This window comes from Calidris pugnax, unplaced genomic scaffold, assembly GCF_001431845.1.
Source record: "Calidris pugnax isolate Ruff unplaced genomic scaffold, ASM143184v1 scaffold39, whole genome shotgun sequence".
Taxonomy (NCBI): Eukaryota; Metazoa; Chordata; class Aves; order Charadriiformes; family Scolopacidae; genus Calidris; species Calidris pugnax.
Window position 1 is genome coordinate 3,116,635 of NW_015090828.1, and position 18,790 is coordinate 3,135,424.

An 18,790-nucleotide genomic window follows, 5' to 3' on the forward strand; every position below is an offset into this window, starting at 1 on the left:
AATACGGAGCAGTATGTTATTAGTATGTGACACTGTAGGAGGCAAATACAGCTTTGTGTAAGGAAACGTTTTAAAAAAGAAATCATAAGAACCAGTATTTCCTTTTGGTTATTTTATTGGTAGATACGTACTGTAAGCATTATGTGTGGATGCTCTGAGATGACATCAGCATTTTCAGATAAACAGGACAACTGTGAAGCTTCTGTAGAAGATTTGGGAGTCATAGCCTTTCGCATAAATTATTTCACTACCGGACTGTTTTGATATGCATGATTTGCATAACAAATTGAGCTGGCATGATCTGTACAGCACTGACGTATCAGAAGTTTAATGTAAAAGCGGGTGGTGGAGCTGGAGATGGTTTCTGAAGCTGGGCGATGGTGTTGTGCTGGCAGCAGATGGAGTCTCTCTGGGCAGAAGACTGGACGGTGATCACAAAGGTATAAAAGCTTCCTCCTTCCCCCCCTGAGCCCAGCCCTGTGCCAGGCCTGCAGCTGGAATACTGCGATTCCGCTCGGGAGCTCAATTGTCATCACCTGGACGCTTCTGGGTGGAGAAGAAGATGGTGGGAATTCTCTTACCATTTTTAGGCTGTTACATTTTTTTAACTTTCTGTAACAGACTATTCTAATGGGAGTTCTTGCTTTTAACCGTGTTTTCAGGCTCAAGTACCTCACTGAATTGATGAAGATGTCTTTGGTGTCAGATGCACTAGCAAGTATTCTGTCTTCCCTCATTTTTACTTTCTGGGCATGACTATTTCCTCTGTTGAGTAAGCAGAAGTCCAGGCACACTTGGTTGGCTGCTGCTAGATACAGGCAAGCCCACGTGGCTTTTTCAGTAAAGTTCTTTCTCTTTTTTTTTAATTAATGTGGTACTTTCCTTGTTTAAATGGCAAGGAAACCAAAACTGTGTATTTGAGTTCAAAAGATAAGAAGGACTTAAGTAGCTGCCACTCTTCTGCATCAAGCCCTTCCTTATAGGATGTCTCATTAATTGTGTTTTTGAAGATAATAAGGTTGGAATTTGCCCTGAGTCCTGCTAGCCAAGTGTTTTCAAAACCAGGCCAATGTAATACTTGATGCTGCTGCTTCTCCTCCTCTGTGTAATATGTTAATTTGTCTTTGGGTAAAGGATGCTACTGGAACAGAAGCCATTCATATTCTTCTTTTTAACCTGCCCTTAAGGTTCCCTTTCTAAGGGGCTGTAACTTACTACGACATTTGCAACATCAGTAGGTGCAGATAGTCTTACTGCAAATAAAAGTGAAACCTTTCTAAATAATGCAACTGCTTGAAGTCCTCATCCATGGGTAGATTGATTTACTAATTCCACTTTATTCTAGCTGTGAAAACTGAACTTAATTTGCAGCTATAGGTTGAGCCTGGGGTTGCCACGCTTGGTGTGGCACGTCTGTGTGTGCCAGCAGGCACTCGCTGGGGACGCAGGGGGTGTTGTAAGGAGCCCTGGGAAAAGCAGTCCTCTTTGGGAGGAAAGTGAATATTCACTGGCCGAACATCTCATCGGCTTGGAGGAATAAATGCCAAAGAATTTCTTGATGTGTGGAGAGCTAGGCTTCTAAATAATAAAAAGAGTTCTTCAGGCAGTAATACCTATTGCCTTCTATGCCATTAAAACCATTCTGTTGAGAGAACTAAATCAATTTATATGTTCGTTCCAAAAAGACAGAAATATTTGGCTGTCGTAGTGTCACACAGTGTTAAATGAGGTCTATACAAAGATGAAATCCACTGCAAAGGTAGTTTTATTTAACACTTGTGCTTAGCATTCAGAAGTTTGCAGGGGAACTGGTTTGTGCTGTTTGATTAACATACATAATGTCACTTCAGCTTTTTAAATCTTCTGAAAATCACTAAGAATTTGCTTTGGGTTTTGAACTTTGCTAGCTGGGACCAAATGAAGTGACTCGAACCACAGCTGTCTATGCAATCCTACCCTTCTTTGTGAGGATTTTTACTGGACAAAGTTTTCGAAATACTGAATTCAAATCCTGAAGTTGTTAACCTGCCTGTCCTGCATTATGCTGATGTCCTTTAAAGCTGAGCTCAGTCTATATACCTTTTTCTGGGAGAAACCCTCAGCTGGCGCTCAGTACATGCCTAGTTCTTAGAGGAGCAAAAGTCCTCCTAAGTCAATGTGAGGATAAGGTGAGCCCTAGAGGAGGGTGGCTTGCAGAGGCCCATGCACTGGGCATTTGAAATCCACTGAGCAGGGGTGTGACACCGAATACATCTGAAGAAGTTGGCATGTTTGTAGGGGTTCTGCCGAGGTCACCAGAAGTGGCTGTCTCAGGCTCTGGCCCAGGAGATCAAGCTGTTCACAAAGGAAAAGGATAAGATGAAGTGGGGCTGCTCAGGCTATTTCTGATGAACACCAGGTTTTGCTGATACTGGACCCACACTGTGTGTTTCCTGAGCCCAGACTGAAAACGCACCTGGTTGCTGAGCTGTTGCTAGCATCATTCCAGTGAGAGGAGCACATGGCACCATTGGAAGGTACTTTCTCTCCTGGGTCTAGCAAAAAAAAAATAATCATTTTACTAAGATGCTGGAAATGGTACAACCAAAAGATGAGAAGGAGTTCTATGAACCTGGATTTCACTAACTACATACATGAGATTCTACTTAGACTTTGTGAGTATGCAGTTTGACTTCCCAAACAGGAGACGTGGAGATCATCTCCCTTTCAAACAGGATTTTAGGCATATGTAAGACAAGGATATCCAGAAGAGCAGGATTGTTCTGCGCAGCCTTAGTCATTGTCTTAATTGTTGATATTTCCTCAATACTAGTAAATGTCAGATTATTTCAGGAACATGTGGAATTGAAGTCCTGGAGATTAAATAAGAATTCTACATATTCAGACTTGTGAAAGAAAATAATATTTGTTAGCAGAATAATTCTGAAACTTGTTATCTATCTCTGACCAATGCAATGGTAGGGACAGAGAATAATCTTAGTTAACAAGCTTTCCCTGGAGATGAAATCAGAGACACAGAGATCTGACAGGGTGAAGAAAGCCCATTGTGCAAGTTATGACATGTCAGAAACTGGATCAACATCTGGCCCTGGCGTGTGGTTGCACTTCCTGTTCTGAGGTGTCGAGTATTTCTTGTGAGCACAAGATCTCACTGAGGTCTTCGAGGGGCTCCAGATGGACTAGCAATTAGCCCCTGAGTACCTTTCACTTCCCGAATGAGATTCCAGTAGTACCACGTGCCATCTCGGATTAGGTTGCTATCATCTCCCAGCATATTGCAAATCATATAATCTACAAACAGTTGCCATGAAGACTGCATACACTACTGCACCACAAGCAACTCGGTTGCAACATTGAGACCTTATGAAGATGCAGCTAAAATCAGTATTCTGCCTTAAGTTTGGCAGCACACAGCATAACATCTGCAAGCATGATGGCGGGACTAGGCTGCAAGTGCTTTTCTTGGAAGCTGCTCTGCTCTCTCCATCGAATGCAGTAGTACACAGCTAAGAAACCTCTTTACATAATACTGTCTAACTCTTCCCCCATCTATTTTCAATAACACAACCGAAATAAAATTTTACAAAAGAAAAGTCCTCGTTGGGCAGAAGTACCACAGAGTTGTTCTCCAGCGTCAGTAAGAAACTTCTATTGTCTTCTGGTTCTAGGGGGAAAAAAAAATATCATCCTGATTTACTGAAAAGACACTTTCAAAATGGCTACTGTTTGACGGTGCTGAGGTTTGCTTCCACCAGTATAAGGATCAGCTGCTTCGTGGCACTTGGTTTATGGCCCAGCTTTCCAGTGCCAGTTCCACAGAAATACTAAGCAGACATGAAGTTATCAATCCTGAATTTCCACATCACAATAAGGACCAGCACCGACTGCTCTGCAGAGTACCAACAGGTGGGGTAGAAAATAGGAGGTGGTTTACTCAGAAGTGAACTCACCAGCCATGGCATCCAATTGTAAGAACAGATATTTATGAGAGTATAACTAGTTGTTTGGGATGCTGTGAAAAGTGTGAAATACATAATCTCTTGCTCTCAATATTTCAGAATGACCATTGTCATAAGCATCAAACTGCAAAGGAACAAAAGGAAGATTACAGGTCTTTTGCTCTTTTTACTCTCCTACGGATAGAACTGGGAGGCCCATGAACACTCACAACCCAGCTCTGAATACAGCTTGCCAAAACAAGCTCCTCAAGATTGCGAGCTCAAGGGCGACAAATATTCCTCTAGCAGCTTTCATGCTGACTCCTTTATCTCTGTAGAAATGCAGTAACTGTTGGAGGCATGTTGTGACTCTGCCTGCTCTGATCTTCCCAGCAGCTGGCAACAGCCCCAAGGAATTCTCTTGCCGAGTTTCTGCCGCTCTCTGAAGCACTTGAAGGGTTGCTGAAGTACGTCCGAAGTCCTGGCTCTGTGATGCTGTGCCTGGTGGTGGAGATCTGAGACCTGCCCTGCTACGAGTGTATGAGCAAAGGAGGTAAGTGTGTGTGCACTCGGCTCCAGAATGCCTCATTTCCACAAGGAGCTCTGGAAATGCACCTGGAGCCTTACGTGGTGGATGCAGCACTGGGAGAGCAGAGGAGTTCATTGCTACTCGGGAGCTGTCATGCTGGTTTATGCTGTTCTCATCACACTGGCTGGAAACTGCTCATGTTACTGCATAACCGGTACCGCACGCTGGTCAGACTGCAAAAGTGCTCAGAGGAGATCTGAACATACAAATTGCTGGTAATAACGTGGGATTTGAGATGGGAATATAAAGTTTTATAATAGGCAAGTGAAAATAAGGTGCTAAATTACATCCTGCGTAGGGTTAAATGGATTATGGGACGTGAGAAAAGCCACCACACCTTCTGGAGCCCACAGATGTCTTTATGAAAGAGATTGTGCATGAATGTAGGAGGTCTTTGGTTAGCTTCCTTGCAGCATTTCTGCTTAAACACAAGATGAACTAAAGAGACATCACTGCCAGTGTACTGGCAGACAGACAATGCCCTAGTCTCTTACTGTTTGTCACTATTTGCAAAGGATTTGAAGACAGAGAGCATATTGATTAAAAATAGACTTCTTGGAAACTTGGTGGAGGGAAAAGTGTCAAGTAGGTGCTGATGTCAAAGCATGAACTGTATAGGAATGACAAGAGCTGATTATCAATGACTATCAGGCCCAACTGGTGTGGATCAAGAGCCCTAAAGCAACTCAGCAAATGGCTGTGGTTTATAACATGTCACTTACAGTCGGAACTAGAGGAAAGACTGTGACCACAAGCTTTCAAGAGAGCGTCAGACTACTAACCACAGGCGAGCAAGTTTAACTTCATTCCAAAAGAAATTGCTAGAAGTTACACACTATAATAAAGCAGAGGCTGCTGCTGAGGTACTCGGCTAAATATTGGGGGGAACAAGCTGCTGTAATATTAAGAGAAACCATTAAGTAGGGATTGCTCATGAAACTCCTAAGGAGCTCCTAAGTAAACAGGCGGGTGTAACACAGTTCATATAAAGCCATGCCAAGGGTTGGTTAAAAGCAACTCAGGAGATCGTGTAGCCCAGACTTAAGCTCCAAGTGAGATGGGTGACCAAGCTACTTCAGGTCAGCCCTGCTTTTGTCCAGCCCAGTTTTGAAAACTTCTACAGATGGAGATTTCACAGCCTCTCTAAGTAATCCACACCAGCGCTCTACTACTCTCCTAGCTGCAAAAATACAAGGTGTGCTTGTCAAAAAATTTTTAAATATAAAAATATTCACTGAAGCTTCCTGGAGACCCTAAGCTATGCATAGAGAGAAAAGTCCTCTATTGGACTGAAAACCTTCGATCCGAGGTCTTAAAAGAGAAGAGCTGCGAGGAAATAACAACCCCATCCCTGCAGGAAAGGAGGATGCTGCTGAGTTGCCAAGGGATGTGAGCCGAGTGCTGCACTGTTGCAGGGGTTTGTAATTGACTTGACAAGGGGAGTGCAGTGGGAGGGAAGCGTGAGGGACTGCAGGTGTTTTGTTTGGCAGTCCGTGGGTATTTGGTTATTCATGATAGTCAAATACATTAACACAGAGTACACATTAACTGTTGCCACCAGAAAAAGGAAAAAAAAAAAAAAGTCTGACTAGTCAATTTCAGCAGAGGGCAGAAAAACAATTATAACATTAAGCTTTATTAGGAAACAAACAGAAGAAGAAAACAGGAACCATCTTCGTATCACAGGATCCATGATGTTGCCTTGTTTTGAATACAGCATAGCTTTTAGGAGACAGCAAGACAGAGGCAGATATAAAAACCAGCCTCTTTATCTTCCTTTCTTCTGCTTTATAACCTGAACAACCAGCAATACGGAACAGTCAGAAGGGGTTAATAGCCCAGAATTCTTCAGCTTGAAGAAGGAATAATGACTGGAGGTATACGACTGGGAACAAAAAAACTCAAATATGATGTGGAAAACGTAAATAGGAAATGACTGATTTTCCCAGAGCTCTCCTTCACTCTTACAAGAGGGAGCCCAGTGCAATTACAGGTAACAGAATTTAAAATAAGCAAAGGAAGTACATTTTAAAACAGCACAGAATTAAACAGTGGAACTTGCTGCCTCACAAGACTGGGAACTGTTCACTCAATGTTTTTCTACTGAGCATTAGCCTTTGCATGTGAGGCAGCTAAAATTCACAGCAATGCATGAGGGACCACTGGCAGGTCTCTCTGGTGTCTACAAGAATTCATCTCTCCTTTCAAATCCTGCACCAGTTCCCCTGTTCCTTACTGCACCATTAGTTTGTGACACCGCATTTGTTCTTCAGTGTGTACTTGCAGCAGGAGCAGCTTTACTTGGAGCCTAATTCCTCAGTTACCCAGCAGTGCCCCAGACACCACTGTGCTTCAGGATTAGCTGGGCTTAAAGAGTCATGTCCCTGACTGACAATCCCAGAGTGGCAGACTGGCCAGACCCTGGCTCCCCCCTGGGGCAAGAAGGCTTCCACCCCCACCGCTAAAGCACTCGCCTTCCTACAGAAGGATTTCCTTGCATCTGCTTGGATGGTAGCATGGGTCTGTTCCCATTTCTTCCATACCTTTGGTATGTATTTTCCAGAGCTCACTCTATACCTGTTTTTCCCCTTCCTGCTTCTCTTCTAACTAATTTCCCTTCACCTCCCTGCTTTCTCCCAGCCTCTATATGCTTACCAATCCCCACATAAATAATTTGTATTCTTTTCAAAAGTAGTTTGAGTCCCCTCTGGATAATGTGCTACACTCAGATTGCATTTCCAAAAATACTAAGCAAATACCATGGCCAGACATGCCATGGCAGCAGATCTTGCTCACATTTTGACCCTGGGTAGAGTTCCAGCTTCTGATGCTGGAGATGGCTTCAGTTCAGTTGTCATACGTATCCCCTTGAGCTGTTTGGGTCACATGAACCCAGGTTGGTGAGAAACCTCCTTAGCCAGACTTTCTGCTGCTCACTGCTTGGCACATCACGTATGTCTTTCAGGAGAGCTCAGCTCTTTCTTTAATGCTGTTTTCCCTGTGGCTTCCTGTGAGTGACAGGGAGGGAGCTGTGAGCTGGATATGGATGAGGGAGATCAGTGAAGGGGCAGCTGGAGCTGTGGGCACCCTCCCACGCAGCCCACGGAATGCTGGTCTGGGGGCAGTCTGTGTGCTGAGAACAGCAGTTCATATCCTGATGGAGCCCTGCAGTGCCACACACTGAGTGGTCTGAGTCCATCCAAGGATGCGTGAGGGCTTTAGCATAGTTAGGAAAGTCAGCCCTTAAACAGGACTCCCTAAACTTAATTGCATATGGAAGTGACACAAATTCAAGGAGCAGCCCACAGAAATGTATACTGCTCTGGTGTAAGTCCAGATCTGTCTTAATTATTAAGGAGTGGTATTTTTAGTCGTCATTTGCAATAGATTCCACACGTCTGACCCCCTGTTTCCGTGAAAGTTCATCACAATGTCAAGTATTTAATTAATTATAGCCTTTATCTTAAAGGCGTTACTGCTTTTAATAGAAATGTTTGTAAAAACCTGTTTGATTCCCTTCCTGCCCCCTCCCCACTGTGAAGGCTAAACAAGCACACCAGTTTTAGCCATGCTTTCTAACATTATAGAGTGCCAAATTTGCCTGGAATATAAATATAAATCCAGAGAAGGGGAGACGTAGGAAAAGTTGGTTTACAAGAATATGGAAATTCTTTCAAAGAAACATATATATTTCTTAAGCTAAATTCATCAAATTATCTGCTATTCTGCCAATAAGAAACGTATACTTTTTAAAACAAGTAAATTGTACCACTTGCAATCTTTCTTACAAAAAAAAAAATAAAATCCTTGAACAGTTGGCAGATCTTAGTACCATTTGCCTAAATTCATAGACTAATTTACATTTAAGAGCACATTACCATGACAACTTTTACATCTTGCTAAATTCTCTTCTTACTACTTAAATATTTTTTTTTTCTGTACTTTCTTCCAGAAAAGTGCTCTGTAGTCTGGAACCTCCTCCACGTGCAAAGACCCTCATCCTGCATCTTTAACTCTTAATGCACTTTGAATACTACTGCCCCAATGTCGAGTAGGCTTAAAGTATGTTACCTCCAAAATAGTGTTTATGAAGAAAGATTAAACACATCATATATAGAAAGCCAATAATTTATTGTTAGTACCATTGAAATCATAAGTCTAATCTAAGAATCATTATTAGTCCATATCTAATTATTACAGAAAAAGAAAAAATGCTTCTCTACAGAAAGAGTTGCAATAATAATAAAAATAACAATACAGTTAAAATTGTTATACTCACACTTCCTAGCTTCTTCTCCCTTTCCAGGTGTTATGCTCACCCCACCACTGCTTCTTGTGATCTTCAGGTTGGTGGCTTCAGCCTGGTGGCAGGGGTACGAAGGCTGGTCACCACATCATGGGATGTTTTGCTGTGATGCTGATGGCTGCACCCTTCTCACTCTGGGATCCACTTGGGGTCTTTTTTATGTTTGCCAGCAGCCTTTCACACCTTGCTGTTTCATCACTGGTTTGCAAGTCCACATGATATCCAAATTTACAGTACATTATATATCTTGCATATGCTAGAAACTTGTTCTTTGTTCCATTATTCATAAAAATGTGGTTTTGTCCAACTCTAGGTCTGTATTTCTCTTTAATGGAAAAAGATTTGATTTATTTACAGCTGCGGGGTCTCCAGCGGCAAGACTGCGTCTCATCATTTGTCATCTTGTGCCTGCACTCCTCCCCACCGCATCCTGCATTTCCCTCTCAAGGCCTCTGCTATTATCACAGGCCTGTATTTCTCCACGCTACACCATTATGTTGGTTGTAACTTGTTCTACACAGAACAACTACTTGTTACTCCTGTCTGTACACAACCATGGTGTAACATACAAGAATAAGCAAAAATAAAAACAAATCTATAATCACCTGGTCAGTAGAAAAAATGCTGTTACAGCTAAGTTAAAAAAAACAACCTTGCACGCAGGTCAGCTAATATGCAGCTGAAGCAAGCCCAGCATGACTCAGTGTGAGGCCTTGCAAACTCAGTTCAAAGCATGTGGCCTGTTACTAGCAGTGGCAACGTCTGATGCAGCAGGCAACTGTCGCATCAGCAGAATGCAGTCAGCCACGCAGTAAGTAATGCTGCTGTGTTACATTCCAGCTGCAGTTACAGCCGTGCCTGCCTGGCTGATAAAAATAAGGCTGTACAGGTGCAGATCTGCAACATCTGGGATCTTAATTACTGCTCAACAATAAAAGAACCCAGCCTGCCGTTACAGTCTCACTCCAAGTTGGCTGGGCAGATGCTTGAGTGGAAAAATAGCTTACTGGTGAGATCAGCCTGTTCAATCCAGGGAAGTGAGAAGAGCAGCTCGTTATTAAAATAGAAAGCAAAATGAGGCAATTCCTCTGCCTGTCAAATAACTGGGTAAATCTTTCCAAAGTCTTTGCTCCATGTGCTTTGTTAGATTTACATTGCCTCTGTCCTATGAGAGCAAAAAATTCTTGGCAGGAGAAATGCTGCTTTCACAAGTACCAAGCTTTTAACAATTAATACTTTGTTTTTATAAAAAGGTTGTTGAAACAGCCCAGGTTTCAGACAGATTTTAAATAATTGTTTGCCTATTTTTCAGGACCACCACCAGGTTTTCACGGGAAGCACAAAGAGGCTAAGTATTCCTCAGTAGCGCCAGGAAGAGGGAAGAGAAGCAGGAATCTCTCGGGCCAGGAGGGCTGGAGGCCTAGCCTGGCAGTTGGGAGACAGCAGCTTGTAGCTTGGCCGGGGGCCTCGCAAGCGTCCTTTGAAGTTCCCCACCCTGGAGCACTCCGGAAAGTTCATCCAAGTTAACGAGAGCCAGGCCCCACCCGTTAAAACTTCATTAAACCTGCAGAATGGATGCTAAGCCCATGCTTTAGTTTAATTCACAAATGGGATTGAGTAAAGCGTTTCCCGGCTCTCCCTGACCCAAATCCCCAACGGCTCGCTGTGCTCACTCACGAGGCCTGAGCTTAAAAACGTCTCTGCCCTCCTCCGGGGCCTCCTCTGCCGGCCTCCTCCGGGGCCGGGCTGTAAAACGAGGATGTCTCCTTGCCGTAGGGACGGGGCCCACACGCCAGACGAAGGGTGTCCGGGCGGCACCCTGCTTTTCCCGGCCGCCACCAGCCACCGTCCCGCTCCCCTCAGAAGGGCCGCCATCTGCCGGGCCCGGCCCTAGGCCGTTGCGCCGCCGCGAGCCGCCTCGCGCCGGGGCCGCGGCCGTTGGCGGCGCGAGGCAGGGGCGGGGCGGGCGCGTGGGGCCCTCCCTCAGCGCTGAGAGGAGCCCGCCCCTTCTCGCGGCGCCTCAGCCCTTCAGAGAGAGGGGAGGGAAGGTGTGGAATGGCTTCGTTCGGTTCGAGTTAGGCGCTCGCTGCCGCTCCCCGCGCTGCGACGGCGAGATGTGCCAAACACCTCAAGGTGCCCGAGCACCTGCTCACCCGCAGGGATGGAGGCTGTGCTCCCAGCGTGGCACTGAGGGACAGAGTGGGGGCCACGCCACCCACAGAGGTTTACAGTCAGCCCTGCACCACAATAGCATGGTGTCGAGTCCCACCAACAGCCCTCAGGGCTGTGGCCACAGTCCTGCAGGCCACCTGGACCTGTTGCATCCCAGCAGCAGTGGGAGCTGGAAGCTTCCAGAAAGTTCCTCGGGCAGGTGAGCAGGTGGGGCCATCCCTGGCCCTCCAGCAGCTGGTGCTGCCCAGTGGTTTCTTCCCCCGGGTTTTGAGGAGAGGTGACAGCTCTGTGCTAGCAAGCAAGGAGAAAGCGAGTTTGTGCCAACAGGCTTGTGCACCCTGCCAGGATGCACGGCCACCTCCTGTGCATCAGCACTGGGTGCCAGGCTCACCCCTTGGCCTCAAAGGTTTAAAGAGCTCAGGTGTTTCACTCCTTTTATTTGCTTTTAGTAACCACCAGAGGGTAAACTGCTGAAATTTTAACTCAGTTAACTATGGAAGCGAGGCATTAAATTCTTTAAAGGTCAGAACTCATGATAAAATTCTGCAGGTACAGCAGATGTTTTCTCTTGTGAGCTATTGATGAAATAGGCACTCCTCTGCTGCTCTCTAGGGCTGTGTTTGAGGCTTCCTGTGGAAGCCTTCCCTCACGGAGAAATAGAGTTTTGTTATGGTTGAAACTGTAGGAAAATAACTGAATTCTGCATTTTCTGATGTGAAGGAAAAAAATGAATTCATGTGTGTATAGTCGACGTATCCAGTTTCACTAATATTTACAGGAATGTATTTATTAAATTTACTCTTCAGTTTGGAAATGTATATTCTCCTTTTTTCTTAGGAGACCAGACAAAGTGAGTAAAACATGATTCTTAATGTTAGCATCCACGTTCTGAGGGTGTGTTGTGTCCCCTCCACCCCAGAGGGAGACTGTGGTGTGCACGCTGCTGTGTCTTGCCTCTCCCTTCAGCCCCGCTTACCAAGTCATTATCTCCCCCGTGGCAGCAGTGTTTGATGCCACAAAATTTACTTCTCTACACAGTCCTCTCATCCCAGTTGCTGTCCTGTATGCTAGCTCATGATCTGCTTTCATTCCCTGCAAAGCCTGAGGCAGAGCAGTGTGTGTGTGCGGCAGTAGCTCATGGTAGGACCAGTATGACTGTGGAAAAGCTAGATGGGGAAAGTGAAGCGTAAACAGTACTGATGGTTTGCTGTGTGGTGGAATTTGCGGTAATTTATAGAGGTATAGATGGTGCTGATGTGAAACTGATCAGATTTTGAGTGACAGATGTTGAAGACTCGTGTTTTTGTTGAGATAGAGAAGGACTCCTGGGATCATTTTGGGCATAACTGGCTACTGGTAGCAGACAGTTACAAAAGCTACTTGGTGTCGCACGTTACTTGGGAGCTTACCAACAAGTGGATCCATTCAGTTGCAGTTACTTCAATATTGAACACTGTTGTTCCCGTAGATGTGAATTCTGTGTAAAAGGACATTAGCATCAAACTGCAAACAAAACATGAAATTGACTTTGGCCCCTAGGCATGCACCAACACTGAGGAAGAGACACGCTTCACCTAGATGAAAAGAAAACAATACAATGAAGGTTGAAATGTTACTATTTGGGCCTTTAAAACAGATTCTTTATCGCGTATGTGCAAATTAAATTATGTAGTACTCACAAAGCCCCCCAACCTATTAGTAAGTCGCTGTGACTCGTGACCAACATGCTTATACCATTAAAGATCTTTGCATAAAACAGAAAATGGCCTAATTTAACACTGCAGGAACTAAGCAGGTGATGGCTGGAGCTTAAGCAATTAATAATTAAGAAGCAGGAGATAGAATACACTACCTGAGAAGATAACATAATGTGTAATGTAGGAAAGACTCAGGTGCACACACAGTGAAGATGTGACTTGGATGCTTTATTCCTGGGCAGCATTTTGTCAAAATACCACTGTGTTGCAGGTTTAAAACTCCAATGGAATACAGATTAATTAATAGAATGGGATCACTCTTGCAACTCCACTACTTAATCAGTTTTGGAAGCTAAGGAGGTTTTTGACTTTATAAGGAGTTTCACTGCTAAAAGTGCTTTCTAATTTCTATGGTTAGACAACAACTTAGATAGAATACATACCTTGTTCTGTGTGTTTTTCCTCATCCTGACAATTACACAGGGAATGAAAAGGGCTGTAAGTGGTTCCTTGCTAAGATCCAGGCATGCAGTTTCTATTTTAAAACTTGAGCGCATGTTTTTATGCTACAATGCTGCTGACTTTGCTCTAGCTATACATAGTTCTTGTCCTCTGTCCAAGCCATTTTTAACTTCACTGTTCTGTTTTAAAGAAAACTGAATTGGAGAAGAAACATGCTTCTAATTCAGTCTTTTTTTTAACCTCAGTAGAGATGAAAATTGAAGTTGCTCTTGAGGAAAGAGTAATAGATGGACCAGAACTATTTAATATCAGAGTCATAATTCATACTGCTCACATCCCATTACAGAAGTACAAATTGTACTGTACTTGAAATGTCAATGCTTTTTTTTTGTTCCCATTTAAAACCGGGATTCGATCTCTGAATTTTCTATAAAGAATTTGGTGTCTTCATTGACTTCACAGTACAAAATCTTCAAGTAAAACCTGGCTTCTCTAAGGACTATGAGGTAAATGTTGGCTTGATAGCAATAATTTAAAGCAGAGGTTTTCTTTCTGAAAAAAGTGATTCTTTCTGAATCACTTATTTTCTTATCCCGTATGTTTCTAGGTAATAAACTGCTTATTAATAACTTTTTGTATGTACTTACAAGTATAGGAAGGCTTGTGAGTAGACTGACTGCATTTGAGAAATTTGGTTGCAGCTGAGCCAAGTCCCCAGTGATTATATTTAATTGTTATGATCATGGGTCCATCCTAGTTGCTGTGAACATTAGATAGACCCTGCCTAGTGGCAGAACCTCAGTAGCTGAGTGAGTTCAATAGGAGTTTCTCTCCTACCAAAATGATGAAGGTAAAAAAAGGAGGAGGTCATCCTCTTTTGGATCCTCATGCATCCAATTGTTCATCATTGCTCCCTGGCTATACTTTCTTACCTTCACAGCTTATTATCCATGGACAGCCAACTGAGCGGTCCCTGTACAACTCTAGTTCTGCTTCAGAAAAAAAGTATGTTAGATTCACTGTGACCTCAACAAGGTCAACAGCAGTTTTTGTCAATTCTGGTTGTCGTAGCTAAGATGCTGGAGCTGCGTTCTTCTCCCCATTTTTAACTGATGTAATTATGCTATCAAAATATTGTTGTGTAAACCAGTGTGTTTGCAACATTAGCACTAATGCGTCTGGTCTGACACTTCATTCTAATTACAATTTGCACATTGGAATTCCTTAAGTTGAAAAGAATTGTAGGGTAAGTAGAACTGCTCCTGTCCTTGGAGCTAAAGGACATGGTTTTGCCTTCCACCCTGCTCCAGAGCTGTCCAGAGTGTGATGGTGGTGGAGAGGTAGGTAGTTGGCAGAAGAATTGACACTATGTGGACCCCCGTGATAGAGACAGTACAGTTTCTTAGCTGCTTTCTTACCTGGCTACAAAGATCCCCCCGAAAACTAAAAAGGCCTCTAGAGTAGATTATATTAATGACTGTGTTCTGAGATCTGTACTTCAGCATTTCCTGAAAATTTGATGCAGTACAATACAGGAAGTGAAAACTTCATCAGGCTAACAGCAATCATCAAAGAGATTCCTTGGGAGTGGTAAGGAAGGGAAGAGGTAAAGACTTGCCCAGACAAGTTTTACAATTTGTTTTGTGACATGTAGTGCACAGCAGAAAGAGAAACCAGACGTTTTTCTGTGATAACCATAGATTCTGAAATGAGAAACAGCAGGCAAGAAAATTCAGCCAATAAAAGATAGGAATATCTAGGCACTGTAAAAAGCTTTTAAGCCTTTCAGTGCTATGTCTTCATAACAGAACAGTTACTGTGCATAGGTGTTGTTTAGGAGAAAAGTAACTCAAAGAATTTTTCACTTTGATAATCCAGGCTGATGTTCTGCAACAGAGAATGCTGGAGCAGGGAGCATCGACTTTGATTCCTTTCTGCTTAGCTCAAAAATCTGCAAAAGTTTTATGTTGTTAAATGACTCTCACAACTGTGAGCATGTATTAGTATATAGCAGAATTGTTTCTCCTTTCCTAAACCCCTTGAAGTTTGTAGTACATAATTTTTCTAAATCCTCGGTGTAGATCTCTCTAAAAACTTAGTTGGGGAGCAATAGTGATTTTTACTTGCTTTGGTACATGACCATCAGCTACACCTCTAAATGCAGTTATTCTGCTGAAAACAACTGCCTCACTCCTTCCACTCTGTCCTCCAGCCCCCAACACAAAAATGTGATTTCCAGCTTTCATGACTAAAGTAAATGACAATGTCCTTCTTCAGAGAGAAGTTGCTGAGAACTATCTGCAAACACACGTTTCCTTTAGCATAAATGCCCTCTGGTTTACAATTCACAGAGCAGTGATAGCCACCTGCGTGTGTGTCCTCCAGGGTTGGGCAGCTCCTTGCTAGCTCACTTTGCTTCTTACCTTCCCCATACAGATCTGCTCCTGGAGAATTGAGGCAGATGTTCCCTAATGAGATCTATCAGAACAAGAATGGTGATGGTGAACATGCATTTTTTTTTTTGTCTCTCGCTCTCTTACCTTTCACCTCTTCTCTCTGAATTGCCAGCTCCAGAGCATAAAAACAAGTGATTGTTTTTAGAGAGAAAACAAGATACAGAAACGATGCTAAATGAACAAGCTCATTGGTAACCTGCTTTTTTGGAGCAGACATTGCAAGATTAATTGGCAAAGAAGCGTGAAGCGGAACTGGCTGGCAGGGAGCCCCATAATACCCTGCACCGTGGCCTTTTCTGCCTCACTTGGAAGAAAACATGGTAACTCACATCTACAGCCTTCAAAGTAATCCTATTAGACACTCTTCTGAAAAAAAAACCAAGAGGCATACAGCTTTCCACTTTGATTAATCCAACTTGAATCTATTGTAAGGACACCCCCTCCCATTGTGCCCTCACATTTCCACACACTCCTGAATAGAAATGAGCTCAAGACTGTTGGGAGCTTCAACACTTTCAGAAATCTTGGAAGATAGGCAGAGGCTATGACAGCTTGGTCTGCTTTGCTTATTCAATTAACAGACCATCCATGGAATCGAAAAGTTATGAGAGATCAAAAAAGGAGCTGTCATTGTCCTCAGAGTCCCCTGGTGGCTTTCAGGTTTTCACAAGAACAGACCATTTGCTCCAGGGGTAAGCGAAAAAGACTGTTTTCCATAACAGAAACATCCCAACTACTGTTTGTCCAAGCCTGCCATCCTCTTCCTCAGACCTTTACAGAAGCAAGTGGATGTTTATGGGGATCTCTTCTTGGGTACAGAAGTGTAATTAGCACCCTTCAGGATGAACACCAGTCTTGCAGTAATTTACTTTTCTTCTCTGCATTAAAACAGAGAAGCAAAGTGTGAAGTGAAAAACTTTGGTGCAACTCGATGGATGGGGAAGGCATGGAGCTTTTCTTAGTGAACTTCCTGGTATTAATGGTTTTAGCTTGAGGAAATAAGGTGTGTGCTCTGCACTGTCTGTCTGCTCAATTTTTCTCTAATACCATATGAACCCATTAATCACATTTAGCTGAATTATCTTAAAGACAGAGTTGTCTGTAGGCTTAGTCCTACACTGACTGTTCCTTCCTCTAGAGTTATCACAAAAAAGATGGAGCTGCTGCTGCTAAGAATGAGGTTAGTGCGGGTGGCCTCGAGCCCACAGGAAACAACATTTTCTTGATTCCACTATTCTTGTCGTTTATAAGGGGGCAATAACCTATTTTGAGCTACTTGATTTGAGAACTCAAAGTACCTTTAAATCAGCCATGCTAACAACTCGTATACTTTCACTGTATAACTTTTCAACACTCAAAGCCTCTGGAGATTTTAGTTTGGGATTTTTTCCCCCTAATTAATTTGTTTTGTCCATTGTGCATGTCTGTTGCACAAGTCTATGGTGTTTTCAATTAAAAAAAAAAAAGAGAATAACATGAGTGAAAAAAGAACCTTTGAAACACACTCCTAAGTTAGAGAAATCCATGCAACAGGAGAAAATACTAAAGAGTAAAAGGAAAATAATCTAATTAGGAGGGGAAATGTTGCTTCAGTATTACTGCACTGACTATTACTAGTGAGACTTGCAGAACCTATATTTTATTGAAAAATAGCATTTTTTTCAGGCAGAATTGCAGCAACCTCATAGATAAACTCCACATTTGCAACAAATTGAGAACAATTTATTTCAGGTTGAGGAAAAGGATCACAGGCCCTGCTATATCTGGGAGTTTTTCTGGCATCAGAAGAATGGAGATTCTTTTACTTTATGTATCCAGCAGATGTGATTAGAAGTGGGTGTATCTGCTGGATTTCAGTCCATCCTCATTTGCTCTGCTCCCCTTAGTCCCACAGATGTAGAGTTTAGGAAAAGAGAGTGTTTGTGTTTCCTATTGCCCTCTACAGGGTCTCAGAAGAAAAACACCAGCTTAAAAATAGGGAAATATGCTGTATTAAACGTTATTTAACAGCAATTTGAATACTATAAGGAAGCAGGCTTAAAATACGTTGATAAGCATTATTTACCTCTAAACTGCTGGAAAAATATATATGTAAGTAACTTATTGATTAAAACAGCCTTTAAATAACCACAAGATTCCACAGTGATCTTCACTGCTTTCTGTTGTCACTGGATGTGTTGCAAACTCAGTGATATGTTGTATTTTGTGAGGCTGGAACAGGCTCATATTACTAACATTCCCCTCTGTCCCCTGGCCAAAACAGAGTTCTTGTTTTCATAACGTTGCCATTTGAATCTACACAATTTTGGTGAAATCAGCATATTCCTATCTGTCAAACAGTGCTTTTTAGTGTGAATTTAACTCCACTTCTGAGGAGCAAGTAACATTTGAATGCATTCCAATTTCTATTGTAATTCATGCTTAGAAGATTAGTCAGGCTGGAAATCTGCAGAATAGCTTGGGTTACATGGAAACAAACATTACAGCCCTGAATGGGAGTCTCTTAAAATCAAGGGGAGACATTTTCTATTCGCTTCCATGGATGTTGAGTCTGACCATTACTTGCTCTCTCTTTGGACAAAAGGTTTCAGGCAACTACTTGCACGTTCACATTTGTGTAATGTTCAATATGTCTCCGCTGGGCATGACTCAGCTCTGCCTCAGCATTCTTATAGACTGGGTCTTTTTCCCAGCATAGGTAGGGCTCATATTACTTGATATTACTTACACCAATTTCTGTTACAAGCGTATCCGTTTAGTTGTTTATAGCTCAAATAAAACATCTGGTCTGAATTTTTTCATACTGGTGATAACTTTTTTCCTGGAATAAAAACATATATAGATATTTTTTGGTTTTTTTGGTAGCAATCTCTTATTTTGGAACAGAGACTTATACAGTAGGAATGCAGCTTCATATCAGGGAAAACTATTCTACTGTATACCCAAATTTGAATGAATTTTGAATTATTGAAACACTGGCATTTATACATGTTTCAGAAAAGACTGGCTAGAGCTTAACAGCTAAAATTTCTACCCACATCAAGACTTAGTTTGTAAAGTAGGTAGTGAGCAATAAATTCACACCCACCTCATTTTGTGCTAATGTCCTGTGTAATCAAGCCCTGAGTCTACTGCAAATCGTGTTGCTTATGAAGAGGTCATAAAAGTAT

The 18,790-nt window shown here is 42.7% G+C and overlaps 1 long non-coding RNA gene across 1 annotated transcript; it reads right to left on the minus strand.

The window, feature by feature from the left end:
* Positions 1 to 97: 97 nt before the first annotated feature.
* LOC106887030 lies at positions 98 to 10,753 on the minus strand. The gene is made up of 3 exons (XR_001411780.1): positions 8,807 to 10,753; positions 2,456 to 2,534; positions 98 to 2,334 (listed from the first exon to the last, which is right to left on the minus strand). It is a non-coding gene; the product is annotated as an uncharacterized LOC106887030 (long non-coding RNA).
* Positions 10,754 to 18,790: the final 8,037 nt, after the last annotated feature.